This window comes from Pleurodeles waltl, chromosome 2_2, assembly GCF_031143425.1.
Source record: "Pleurodeles waltl isolate 20211129_DDA chromosome 2_2, aPleWal1.hap1.20221129, whole genome shotgun sequence".
NCBI lineage: Eukaryota > Metazoa > Chordata > Amphibia > Caudata > Salamandridae > Pleurodeles > Pleurodeles waltl.
The window spans coordinates 590,755,114-590,769,834 of NC_090439.1; the positions used below are offsets into that span (position 1 = coordinate 590,755,114).

The window sequence follows — 14,721 nt, forward strand, 5'->3', positions numbered from 1 at the left end:
GATATACTCTTCATTCATGATCTGCCAAGTGCCGCCAGCTGTGTGTCCCCACCCTGGAGTTCAATAATTATGTAAGGTGGTTCATGAGCAGGGAAATGGCCTGACCCTTCAGTCAACTACAAAGTGCCTCTTGGCGCAGGACCCCACCCTTCCTTGCTTGTTGCAGTACCACATGGTGGTAGTATTGTATGCAAAAAGCTGAGCTAACCTCCCTCTGATGGGTGGGGGGTGGGAGGAAGGCTTTCAAAGCCAGGGGAATGGCCCACAACTTTAAAAGACTGACATTGAGATGGGCGTCCACTTAAGCAGAGTCCTCTTATCTTCACCTCTCACAGATCACCTCCCCATCCCAGCAATGATGCATTTGTCACCAACGTCAGCTCCGGATGGGACAGGGAGAGTTGTCTACAGTCAGCCCAAGTGCAGTTGAGCAGCCACCACTGCAGCTCTTGTGCTATATCCTCTGAAACAAGGATGGAATCCAACAGGTACCAAAAATGCTGGGCCCACTAAGACTTCAAATTCCACTGCAGAGCCAGCCTGCATATGTCACCTGACACAGTTGACATACAGATTGTAGAAGGCCAAGAGGCCCAGAATCCTCAGAGACACTTTCACCAAGACCCAGAGCGGAGGCTGAAACATCGGGATCATAGCCTGAATTCACTGAACTCATAGTGATAGAGGGAAAGCCCAAAAATGCACTGTATTCAGGAAGGCTACAGTGAAAGGGAGCCTCTACGAAGCAGTCAGGCATGACTTTGGCAAACTGACGCTGATGTGGAAACCAGATTCTGCCGGTGACTAGAGTCCTCTGATCGCCCCCCTCTCCCAGATGGCCGACCCATCCCAGGAGTGATGCATCTGTCACCACTGTCAGATTGGGAAGGGAGTAGGGTCTGCCGCTGTCCCAATCAAGGTTTGTTAACCTGCAGATTTTTTGCAAGTCTCTCTGAGACCTCTAACATGTCAGAGAGATTGCCCTAATGCTGCGTCCATTAAAACTACAGGCCCCACTGCAGACCCTGCATATGCCAGCGGGCATACGTCACAAGCAGGATGCAGGGGACCATGAGGCCCAGCAGTCTCAGGGCCAGTCCCAGTGAAATCATGGGTAGAGGCTGAAACATGGGTATCATGACCAGAATATCCTGGACACTCCATTTGGAATGTCCCGAAACTGCATCCTGTCCAGAACTGCCCTGAAGAAAGGGAGCATCTGAGAGGGAGTCAGGAGTGACTTCAGCACGTTTAAAATGAACCCCATTGAATACAGGAGGTCCGCCATAGTCTGTAGGTGGGAGACCAACATCTGGGGTGAACCTGCCTTGAACAGTCAGTCACTGAGAAAGGGAAGGACTGTTACCCTAGATCTCTGGAGATGTGCTGCAACTACCACCATCACCTTGGTGAACACCTGAGTGGCGCTGGTAAGGCGAAAGGGGAGCACAGCGTACTGAAGGTGCTCATAGCCCACCATGGCCCGCAGGTAACGTCTGTGAGTTGGCAGGACGGGAATGTGAAAATATGTGCCCTGAAAGTCCATAGCCACCATTCAGTTTCCCAGGTCCAGGGCAGACAGGACTTAAGCAAGCGTGTACATTCTGAACTTCTCTTTATGAGGAAGAAGTTGAGAGGGTGCATGTCTAGGATAGGCGAGGGCCTCCATCCTTTTTGGGCACCAGAAGGTAGCTCGAATAAAAATCACAACCTACTTCTGCCGTCTGCACTTCTCTATAGATCCCTTAGCCAAGAGAGCGTCACTTCCTGGCAGAGTAAGGATAGATGGCCCTCCATCAGCGTGTGCAAGTGGGAGACATAGTCGGAGTGGTGGTCATGAAGGGGAGGGAGAAGCCCCTTCAGACAATCTGGAGAACTCAGGAGTCTGATGTTACTGACCCCCAGTGGTGCAGGTGGTGGCATATGCTGCCTCCCACCGGTTGCCCATGATAGTTGGAGGGTGAATGGTTGATATCTGGATGATGTGGCTGCCAGGAGGGGCAGGGGTGAAGGGTTAGTGGTGGACCAGTCCAACCTCTGGCTGCCTGTCCCACAGGGTCTGGGGTTACCGCAGCCCCAGCTACGCAGAGGGGTGAGCTTGAGTGCTGTGGTAGCTGGGCAGGAAAGGACATGGCTGGAAGCCCATTCCATGGCCACAAAAGGAGTGATATGCAGAGTAGGGTTAGTGGGGAGGGGGGCCTGGAAATGCCCAAGGACCTGGCTGTAGCTCTGCTATCACTGAAGCGCTCCAGCGCTGGGTCCGCCTTGTTCTCCGAAGAGTGGTTATCAGCCAGGCATGGTGCCGAAATGCCACCTAGGATGAAATCGCTCTATCCAGTGAGTCAGTCATGTCCAGTCCACATCGTATGGTGAACTTTGCTGTATCTCAGACATGAGCAATAGCCTGAGAGAAAATTGCTCAGGGCCCTCTGAGACCATAAGCAGGACTTGCTCAACCGAATCCCAGACCAGATAGGAATATTGGCTCAAAAGGCATGCAGTGTTCACAACACATTTCAAGGCTGGTGAAAGAGAACAATCTCTTGCTAAAGGTATCTAACCCCTTGGATTCTCTATCTGGTGAAGCGGTAGGGAACGTGCTGAGCTTGATCCTAGAGGTGGAGACTTGGACCACTAAGCTCTCTGGGGGCAGGGAGCTTAGTAAGGCCCCTGTGGTCCCCAGCAGCGGGACAATGGAGGCGGCTATTCATCCAAGGCACAAAAGCTCCTATGCAGGGCTTGGACCGGAACCAGAGAATGACACTGATAAGGGCTTCATTAAAAGTGAGTAAAGGTTCAGAAGGGTCGACTCCAGAATGAAGCACCACCGTAAAGATGTTTGTCTTGAGCAATAGCAATAGCAATAGCAATACTGTGCATAGCTTAAGGTCCAAGACCTCAGCTGACCTACACAGTACCATAGAAAAAAAGCTCCCTCCTCCATAGCTACAGTAGTAGAGACCAGGCCAGTGCTAGGTTTGGTGTCTAACCCAATGGCCGCTGCAGTTTTCTCATACAAGCTGTCTTCAGTCTCATCTAGGGGATGCTGGTATCCATACGGGTCCTCAGACTCCTTCTATTTGTCGTCCTCTCCAATCCTGTCAAATAAAAAAGGCATTGGCTCCAATCCAAAAGGCACGGACCCAGTCTGAACTGGAACCAGCATCTGGCATCACCCATGGAGCTCCATGTCGGACTCGAGAATGACAATGGGTATGGCGCCACAGTGGGAGTTGTTGGTCCTGGAGCAGTATCCAGGGAAGTTCTAGCTTTAATAAGGGATCCATGGGGTTTGACTGGTGCCATGGGCGAACCCGCCAGCAAGAATCCAGTGGCCCCTGCCCCCTTTGAGCCCGTGGGGCCTGAAGGCACTACGAGGGGCAAGGCCACCAAAACATATGGCGCATGGCCTAATAAAATTCCTTAAGCTGGCTGGGGGTAGCTACAGCTTTGGAAAAGTCATGGAAGTGAGGAGGAGACCCTGACTCAGGCTCCACCAAAGCTCGAGGCCTTGAGTGCCGAGACTCCAAAGCCTCATCAGAAAACTTTAACAGGCGCAGCTGAAGATATCTTTGACTTCATCGATTTCCTGTGATTGTGGGACTTACCCGAAGACTTACAGCGTGATGATGATCGCCCGGTGGGGCCCTGCAAACGCTCTCAGAACCTTCCACGAAACAGACCTCGAGCATTACAGGGTTGTCTGATGCCAGGTAGCAAGGCGTTTGTGTGATCGCTCCTTCAGTACCTTCAAATGCATAGTGGGACAGTCGTCGCAGATCTTTAAGTCGTGGTCCCACTCCAAGCACCGTAAGTACACTAAGGAGGTCATTATGATCCCTGGCGGTTCCGTCCGCCATGCCGGCAGCGGATGCAAAGACCGCCACCGGCATGGCGGGCTGAACTGCCATATAATGCACACAGTGAGGGCTGCCTATGGCGGCCCTCCTCCACCGCCAGGCTGCCGCCGGACAGGCAGCCTGACAGTGGAGGGAATCATTGTCTGACAGGGCAGCGCTGCAATCAGTGCTGCCCCTCAGATAATAATCCCTTCTGGCACCAGCCTTTCAAGGCTGGCAGAAGGTGTGCTCCGGGCCCCCCTGGAGCCTCCTGCTCTGCCCATGCACTGGGCATGGGCAGTGCAGGGGCCCCTGTGCAGTCCCCCATTTCTCAGGTCACTGCCCGGTTTATGGGCAGTGATCTGCGTGGCGGGTGCAGCCACACAGAGGCAAGGAGCCGCCGGCAATGTCCCGGCCCAGCAGAATGTTCATTATGCGGCCGGCGGGTTTCTAGGGGGGCTGGCAGTCAGTGAAATGACTGCCAGCATGAACACGCCGTGTGAGTCTGTCACAGATATGTGCATGTGACAGGCATCACATGATTTGAACCCAGCCAGTTTACTAGGGGAAATCCTGCCACACGAGAAGAGAAAATCTCTCAATGAAGTGTCAACAAAAGTCAAGAAAAAAAACAGTCAAAAAACAACTGGCTCTGACCGGACAAGAGGTATATGCATGGAAAGGAAAAACCTGATGTCGCCAGGGTGAAATCTAAATAGGTATGTGCATATCACTTCCGACGCAGACGTAGACGTTGAGCCAAATGACACCAGCACCTAGCATGCAGGGGTAATGCTCAATTTCTTCCTGGATCCAGTTTGACTCCTGAGGATTATTCTAAATTAAGATATTTGCAGCTAGAAGTCTATATCATATGTTATATTTTACCATCTTTCGGGAAAACAACTGATTGTGCCTTTCACTGAGTGGTCATGCGTCAAGAACGGCAAAGTAAAGAGAGTTGGAGGCTGTTGCCATAGATGCAGGATACTAGGAAGATCACTGCCTCTGGGAGCCAAGATGCTATCTGCTAGATCCCTGTCCTGTCCACAAAAGGACTAGGGTTACTCATGCAAGGGAGGCGGACCTTTGAGTTGAAAGTATGCCTAAAATCTGGCATAGACTCTAAAGGGATTAAACTGTTGCAGGTACTGTCTAGTGGGTGTGGGACAGACTAAGGAACATACCTTGATAGGGCATTCTTAGAAGCATTCCAATGCAGAAGGCCTTCTCACCAAACAGGCAAGATCCAGCGACCAGCATAGTCATCAAAGAGGCCTGCATGTCACCAGAGAAACCTGTGGATCATAAACAGGTGTTCAGAGGAAGCACCACATTAGAACAAACTGCACTGCCCAAGCAATCGGTAGTGTCCAGCCCAGAATGGATAATTTATTTTGAGGCATCCTGAATGTTCTTGATGGTATGAGCCAGGTTGGCCCAAAATGCCTTGAAAACTGCTGGCAACATTTAATCAACAATGTCAGATAAAGCATGGGAATATCTCTCCAGCAACCAGCTGGCATGAAATGACCAAAAGGCTAGGCTGGCTGAGGAAAACGATCAGTTTCCTGAAAGCATGAATTCATTTGTCTCTTTGTCTGGGGGAGTTGTAGGAAATGAATTAGGGTTCAACTTGGAAGCCTAAACTACCAAACATTCTGGTGTAGGGTGCTACATCAAAAGGTGCTAGGCTGTTCACCAATGGATAGGAACAAGGCTTAGACCATGTGCCCATAAGGATGTTAGTTGGGCTTTACTGGATGGTAGCAAGGATTCAGAACAGTCTTCCCATATTGCAGAACTTCGGTCTATACATTCGTTTTGGCTTCCACAGTTGGCAGTTGTAAAACCAATACCTCTGCTGCTATCTCATTACCATAGCAAAGCAGGCACTCTCTTCTTTTGATGGCCCAGGGGAAAACAGTGTCCTTCGATATTTCAATTCCAATGACCTTCTGCAAATTCAAGTAAAATTGTCATCATTATACTGTGGGGTAAAATAATCCTCATCAACTCCATTGTCATCAACATAAATACTGGAACAAAAAAGTTGTGGGAGTGCTGGGGTGCAACTCTCAGGCAAAGTTATGGTTCTATTTGAATGAGAATGGACTGGGTGAGTTGGTATAACTTGGGACACGACCTCAGTAGGGAAAAAGGCGAATTCAGCTTGGAGTCAGATAGAACTATTGGGGCAAGATCATTCTTAGAAGGCATCAAGCTGGGGTTGATGTCAAAGGGCATACATCGATTTTTGTACCGGACTGGAAGGCTGCTCTGGTGTTTGAGCAGAACCCAAGAAGGGTTCAGGAGTCACACACAGTGGAATGGTAGGATCCACTGCCAGTAACCAGGCTGGAGCTCTCCGTGGATCCTTGGTGTTGTATCGTGATCAGTTGCAGAATCAGCTCCTTGGTGGGGACTGGGTATGATGTCCCTGAGACTTCTCAGACAGAGAATGGCCGGACTGGGACAAATCCTATTTGGCTTTTTGTGCTTCCGCTTTGACTTAAACTTAATGGGAAACCTGGACCTCGACTAGGACCTGCCATCAGCTTTGAGTGTGATTTCTGTGACTTCTTTTGGTGTTCTGCGATGTACAGCTTTGCATCATGTGCCTGAATTACCTTTGGATTCATAAGGACACACTCCTTGCAAGATTTGTTGTTGTGCTCTAAACACAAACACCACAGGCACACCTTAGGGGAGCCTATTTACAGACTTGTGTCTGCAGCTGTCCGTACAAGTTTAAACCCTATAGTGTAAGGAGGAGACATAGTATCATCACACAATGGGGAGAAAAAAAAGAAAATCTGAATTTTTGAAAAAACTTGTCAGCTTAAGAGGAAACAGTTGGGAGCTAGCTATGGGTATGCATACAAAGGCGGCTAAAGAAAGGAACTGACATCAACACAAAGGAGTGGAGCTTATATGAGGCTCTGCTGTCACTTCAGAAAGAAGTAAATGTGGAGCTCTATGGTGCCACTTACCAGCGCACAGGAGCAATTTTGTTTAAACCTCAAGGATCCATTTTGGCACCTGTGGATATGTACAGTTAAAAGTATCAATCAGAAACGCTTCAACATCTGGATCATTAGAACACCGACAATAGGACCTGTGGCCTTGCGAGAGCACTAATGTTCAAATCAGTGTCATCAAGAACCAATGCCAAAATATAACACAGAGAAGAAAAAAAACAGATATCGAGTTTGCAGTGTCCAAACAGTTCAAAAGTAGCCTTTGCTATGGCTTCGCTATGGTTTTAGAAACCCCACTCGTCCCCACCCCACCACAGCAGCAGGAGGATTCAGTATAGAACTTAGGAGGTAGGGTTCATCACAGCGTTGAGGTTGTATTTCGGGATAAATATGGCTTGGTGGTTGACACTACAGTGAGGTGGAAGAATAGCAATTAATAAAATGGTGACCCTTATGGTCAAACTGCACTTATTTGCTAACATCCAATTCTGCTGAAGGCATTCTTTAAAAACATATGCATTATTATGGTGTTCAAACTTGTATGGTCAGGTAAACAGCCAGGTAAAATTGGGATAGAATGACTATCTTATGACAATCCGACAGCTGACGCATTATCTTTGAGTAGCACAGGTGCATTTTTCTTTGTACTGGTTCTACCCATAGCCGCCACTGGCTCATATACCCTTTGAGAGGGAATTAGATGGGCCATCACTTATATTTGCCTTCTTCAGTGCCACAGGAAGCACAGATGGCATGCATGAGCTCACTGTGCCACAGGACTAACTGCATCCTACTGATGAGGATCAAACAGGTTCAAACCGGTTTGGGGTTGCTTGTGCTATGCTCATAGGAGACCTGACTCAACTGCTCCTATTGGAGCAGGACCATGGCTGATTTGCATATGGCTGGCTCCTGTGTGAGGTTGCTTGGTGGATAAAAAAAAACCTATGGATTGGATTGCAGTGCAGAATAATTACCTCTGGCTGAGATTAACTCAAGGAATCCAACCTTCCTGTTTTTGTTGGGACATGATGTCACAGTATTTAAGCCACTGTCTGTGTTAAACACAGACTATAAAATCCTAAGTAAAATCCTTAGTAAACTGTTACCAAATTGCCTTCTTAAAGTTATCACCAATTCGAATCCAGATCAAAATGAGTTTGTCATTGGTAAGCATATGTCACTGGAAATCAGAAACGTGTTACATGTTCTTGATAGGAACTCCCCCTGCACAATCCAATGGTCCTTGGCACAGACCTAGAAAAGACTTTCAATACAGTTGAGAGGGGGTATATTTGTGAAGTGTGATGCAAAGGGTGGAATAGCGCAGAATATGGTGGGATAGATTAAGGTGTTCTATGCCTCAAGGATCACCAGAGTTTGCAGTAGCTGGATATCTGATCTCTATTTTAATAAAATGGGAACCTCTCAAGAGAATGACCACTGTCCCTCGAGATATCTTTAATAATGATACAATTAATGCCAAAAAATCCTGGGAGAATATACTATGGAAATTCGAAAAAAAAATTGACATCACAATTTTGGGAGAAAGACATGTCTCCTTTTATGCAGATGACATCCTGGTGTACTTGCAAGACGCTGCCACTGGGCTTAGTCAGGTGGTAAAAGTACTAAAAGAGATCAGCACTGTGTACGTTTGCAGGTTAATTAAATTAGGTTGTGTTACCAATCCAACTCACCCAAGTCCCGATGCCCTCAAAGGCAGAGACAGCTCTCACATGGGAGTAAATAACCTTTTGCACACAGATCTATCACTCTGCCACTGATGTGATGGATGGAAATGTTTGAAGACAGTTTATACATTTGTCATGAATAACATAGCCTGGAACACACTCCTGATCATGACTGTGGGCTGGACGGCACTGTCGAAAGATGCAGTCCTGCTACACCTCAATATGCCTTTTAGAATATAAGGGCCTGATTACAACTATGGCGTCCCGAATGAGACGGATATCCTGCCCGCCGTATTACAAGTCCATTATATCCTATGGAACTCGTAATACAGCGGGCGGGATATGCGTCACATTTGGGACGGATTAACCCCCTACGCCAAAGTTGTAATCAGGCACTCAATGTCTTTTTATTCAACCTTACATGGGGCACCACCAGACAAAGTGTAAGAAACATTCGAAGTTCCATCCTCAGAAGAGGGGCTGGGCACCCCAGACTGAAAGCTCTATATATCGCAGCACAGCCGCAGTGGGTGACCAGAAGGTTTGCAGTGTCCTTCCTGTAAGGGAACTGCAACTGGTTACAGCAGGCTTCAGCTTCACTGGCATAATGGCTCTGCTGCTCATATTCATATGAACATGTAAACAGCTCTCACAAATACTAAAAGTGGCTAAACCTTGCTGGGTACTATTACCAAGTAGAAGACACTGGAAAGCTGTGTATGCCCAGAGTCCTGTTATCAGTACTGACTGCTGAATTGGTTGTTGAGGGTGACACAACTATGGTATTCTGACACTGGATGATCTTACTGAGTTCCCATAACCTGGCAAGAGATTATGGAGTCCTGAAAAGACACTTGTTATGTTACAGTAGATTATTGAGTACATTCTGTCCTGGGGCCTACATTACCACTAAACCACTTGCCTTTAGTACCCTACAAGCACCATAGATATCAGGAACTGAGAGGGAGGTGATAACCCGTTTTTACAGAGCTTTACCTGCTGAATTCAAAACTAATTGCTTATACATATTAGACAATCAAGTTACACAGCTTTTGTAATGGTCTTTCTGATGGATTCTCTATCTACTTGCAAATAACTCATTTTTAAAAAATTCCCAGAAGTCAGACTTATTCTAGAGATATTTTCATCAATAATTCCCATGTGCTGCTGGGTGGCAAAGTGTGGCTCAAGACCTGGTACTGCCCTGAAGTGATAAAGGGGGACCACATTTGGTGCCACCCCTGCACACTGATGTCAGTTTCTTCATCTGAGCCCTCAGACCAGAATAAGGAGTAACACATTGTTGATATCTAACTAGGGACCCTTTTAAAAAAAAAATATATATTAAAACATTTTTACAATGTGCTGCTCTCCACTTCACAGAATGGTGAGGCAAGAGAATCTGCAGTCACAAATAATATCCACCAAAAAGAGCATTACCGAAGGGAAGTAACTTATTTTTCTGATGGGTACTTGCAATCGCAGATTCCTCACCTTTGGAATAGATACCAAAAAAGTATCTCCACCAAGGTGGAAGGTCTGAGGAGTGGAGGATAGCTCGGATGAAATGGCCATCTCCCCTGACATGCCTGTCGAGAGATTAGTGCTTGTTGAACGTAGGCACTGATGCCTATGGTACAGCCTGGTAGATGTCCAGAACAAGTATTGTAGCAGCCTTGGCTATTCATTCTTTTTATGCAGAGGACAATCTACATCCACAGAGTTCTCTTTGCATTGCTTTAACTTTCTTCTTATCAGCGAAGTGAGTTGGTCATTCACCAGTGTTCTCTCATGTGCTCAATGTAAAAGCACATCATCTTTTAGAGTCTAGCCTCAACTTCCCTTTCAAGATAAAGTTATAAATGGTTCAGCATGAAAAGGGCGATTACATCTTTGAAGAAAGACAGCCCAAGTCCTTAGCACAAATTTGTCTGGACAGAAAGTGGTGTACGGCGGTTGTACCGATAGTGCAGGTAGTTCACTCATGTGGAGTGCATAAGTGATCATGACAAGGAAGACAGTTTGATTGCTAGAACCCAAGGAGCAACTATGCATGGGCTTAAATGACACACACATCAGAAATGTGTGGACCAAATTAAGGCTCTACTTGGGGCATGGCACAATGTTTAAGAAGAAACATGAGTTAGGCCTGTCAAGAAACTGATCACAACAGGTAATATGAAAAGAGAAGACTGACCTGGCAAACATAGAAAGGCCTAAAGGCACACAGGTTGGTTCTTGGATAAGGAGAATTTCTCAGATTTAGGCATGTTGAGAACATAACAAACAAGTGTCCCCAAATCAATAAAATGTCATCTGCTTATCCTTGTATACACTCTGTTGTACACGACTTTCTACTTGGCACAGTGGGATCACCACCACGTACTTTATTTCTGTAATTTTTGTTGTATGAAAAATTAATACATCTAAATGTATTATCTGTCAGCTGACAATTTCATAACTGATGACAATGTCTTTTGACAAATTGTAGGTTAACAATTTTGAAGTGAGATCAGAGAGCCACTGTTTATTTTTTATTATATTCTAACCTTGGTTCCTGATAGGTCAATTAAGTGGTTTTATTCTAAATGGTTAGGGGACTGGCAACCCACAATTCAGACAATTAACTAAGTTTGACTGTAACCAAGATATCACCTCACCTTGCAGGTTTACCATAAAATGGGTTATTTTTCAGTACAAGGAAAACTGAGGAACAATTGTACTGGGCATGACGCAAGTGCAAAAAATGCTTAACTCATACATACAACAAAAGTGTCCCGAAAGATAACCCCCAACCAGAGAGAAGTCTGATGAAAAGCAGAATACAAGTGAACAGGATAAACAAGGAACCTAAAAAGACACAGAAAGAATCCTTAGGCATGACAAAGTTCTACAGTAGTCCTTCAGGAAATCTTAATCTATTTCATTCACCAAGTGAGGATCACGTGCAAATAGCAGTCCCACTCTGCCTCCTCAAAGGGAGAAAGATAAAATTGGTGAAAAGGTTATTAAGAGCTGTGAGTTAGCAGGTCTCTTTGCGTTGAATGGCCACCTACCATCGGACATTCCGCCTGCCTGGACAAGAACCTCGGAATAGGTGGCTTCACACCTAGACCATACCCTGGTAAGCGCTTCCTTATTTCATTTTGTGAGTGATTTCAGAATACTAGATCATCCAGGTAGCGACCATAACCCGCAAATAACCACAGTTCAGAGCAAAGTACATATCCAGGAAGAATCGAATCTCCTTAAGGGTGCGCTCCGTTCTGAAAATTTAAAGCGACTAAAATGGAGTTCCCGTTCGGTTAAAACACAAGCGGAGGAAGCAGTCATGACCCTGGAAAGCTTGGCAAACCACCCTCGGAATGTAGTCGCCATATGGGAAACTCTCTCAAAAAACCTTGTTAATCAATCCCTGAAAAAGGGCAGGTCTAGGGGTGCATATATGGGACACAGCAACAGCACACGTATGCCTCCTGCAATAGGGTTGAGGAAATCGGTGGTGAATAGGCTTGTGAGGCAACTGCGGAAATACCCGGAAGACGTAAACGGGACATTTGGCTTTTCAAAAAATCAAAACAAGAAACACTATGGGCAAAACTACATTATGCATCGGCACTGGCAAATTCCAGACGTTTCTGGAGATCAGTTAATAGTACTGAAAAGGGCCCCAGGGAAGCCAACAACGCAAACATCAACAAGGAGTTATGGGTGGGATACCTGAAATCTCACATGAAGGAAGCACCCTAGGCATATGCTGGCCGAGCCCAATCGGAGAAGGACTTCAGTGGGTCAGAGGCCCAGGAATCCATCATGTTCACCCCATTTGAACTAACAAGAATTGGAGAAAAATCACGTACAGACTGTGCACCTGGCCCCAACGGTCTACCCCGGCCCTATTTAAACAGTTGATAGCAAGATGGGTGGTCTTCTTTACTGTTATGTTTAATTATATCTTGGCAACAGGTATAATCCCGGACAGCTGGAGGGGCTCGATAATCCATCCTGTTTATAAGGGAGGGAAATCGTCCCACCCATCCAACTATCGCCTAATTGCCCTACTGGATGTGGACCTTTAATATTTTTCTACCGGTCTCTTGCAGCACTTAGAACGGTGGGCCTTTGACAATGGTATGTTCCCCATTAACCAAACAGGCTTTTCTAAAAAGCCGGGCACCCTAACTAATCCTATGGCTCTTAGTTTAATAGTTAACAGAGCAAAGGCTACAGGGACGCCCCTTTATACGTGCTTTGTGGTTCTTAAAGCAGATTTTCATAGTGTCCCTCGAAACAAACTGTAGGCAAAATTACAGCAATGGGGGCTTCCAGCAAATTTATTGAATGCCATCGTTATGCTCTACTCAAATACCTGGGTAAAAATAAAACGGCTCCCACCTATCTAGGTCTATTAGGACCTCATCTGGATTGAAGCAGGGCTGTGTTTTAGCTCCACTCCTTTTTAATATATGTATATCAGATTTATCTCCAGTTTTAGACAATCAGTCAGCCAACTCCCCCTCCGTTGGCGGCCACCAAATATCTAACCTACTTTACGCAGATGACCTGGTTTTGTTTAGCAACTCCAGAGTAGGTCTACTGAAGCTCCTGGTCAGTTTAGGAGGATAGGTGCAAGCCAACAATCTGGAAATAAATGAAGGTAAAAGTAAAATAATTCCCCTTAACCGTAAACCCTCTATATCTTGTAAGTGGTATTTGAATGGGTGCTATATAGAGAAAGTGGCAGCATATACATACCTAGAGGGTCAGGTTTGACTCAAAAGGTACATTCGCGGGCCACAGAGAACTAATTAGGGAGAAGGCCGAAGCGCTAAATCGTGCTTTTGGGAACTTAGCAAAATCAATCCTCGGGCGCCCTCTCAAGCCAATGACCATAGTTATGAGAGCCTAATTATTACCTACTCTCTCCTATGGTACAGAAATAATGTGGGGAGAGCAGAGGTGCCCCTGTTTGATAGGCTATTAATTAAATCGTATAAGCAAGTCTTTTGGCTACCCAGATGGACTTCACCAGCCCAAATTAGATTGGAATTTTCCCTAGTAAAGTAGTCCCTGGATAGGTGGGACACTTTTACTAAGGTTTGCTTTAAACTAAGTCATGCTACTAAGGGAGCACTAGCTAATCTAGTCTGGGAGGAAATTAATTTGGAAATGGGAAATAGCAATTTCAAGGAGCATTTGGAAAAAAGTATTGCACAGTTGGAGCTGGGTGAATTATGGGGTAAATCACAGCCGTCCTTTGCCTTTAATAAAGCAGTAAATAAATCAGCCAAAATATTAAGCTGGCTAGGAGATCTGGAAGAGCTATCCAAAAGATCTCATGGATGGTTGGTTTGAAATACAAGCGGAGCCTTTTATGGCATAGATTGGGAGTTGTACCAACCCTTGATTTTTTTTACCTAAATGGAAAAAGGAGGCTAAGATACAAACCCAGGATTGTAGATTATGCCACCAAACGAGGGAGACATTGATCCATGTGGTCTGTATATGTCCAGTTTTCCAAAGACAGACGGGACCTACTGAGAAGGGAATTTAACGCTCTAGGAGATCGGTCCTGTAGGCCAGCGGTCATGTCAGCATTGGACATAGGTAATGGAAAGTTAAACATCAGGCTAGTTCAGCTCCTGACAATTTTTATTTCCCTTGTCTCTTCGCTCCTGCTAACAAAGGAGCAGGGTTGGTCTTCCTATGCCATGGAGTGTGAGGGATAGAGATGTTTCTATGATTATGTTGTTTATTTTTATGAATTATTATTTTACTGTCGGGAAATTCTGCATGAAAGCATAATCATGATATGTAAGATCGTAATGGACACTAGGACCACAGTCTAGGAATCGCCCCCGGATTTTAGGTGTTTCTAGCATGGGGTACTGCATTCTGGGATTGTGAGTACAATAGCTCTGCTTGCAAAGACTAAATGTGATACACCATGTCAAAAGAGATAGTAGGATTTTTCTGCCTAAGAGCTGTTTCTGGGTGTTTCTTTTAGTATGCGTATGTTTACTTAACACCTTTGCACTTGCACTTCACTGAATATAAGAGCTTTTGTATGTTAACAGAAGAGGGTTTTAGGGAAATGGGCAAGATCAACCCTGGTATTGCTAATTTGGCTTATTTTTTCAATGTGTTTTATGGTTTTTATTAACTAATAAAGTATTTTTAAATGTAAATGTTCTACTGTAGTCGTTC

General features: G+C 45.7%; 1 protein-coding gene across 2 annotated transcripts in view; it reads right to left on the reverse strand.

The window, feature by feature from the left end:
• Positions 1-14,721, reverse strand: part of PRKDC (protein kinase, DNA-activated, catalytic subunit) — a 2,139,921-nt gene that overhangs the window by 835,294 nt on the left and 1,289,906 nt on the right. The window lies entirely within an intron of this gene.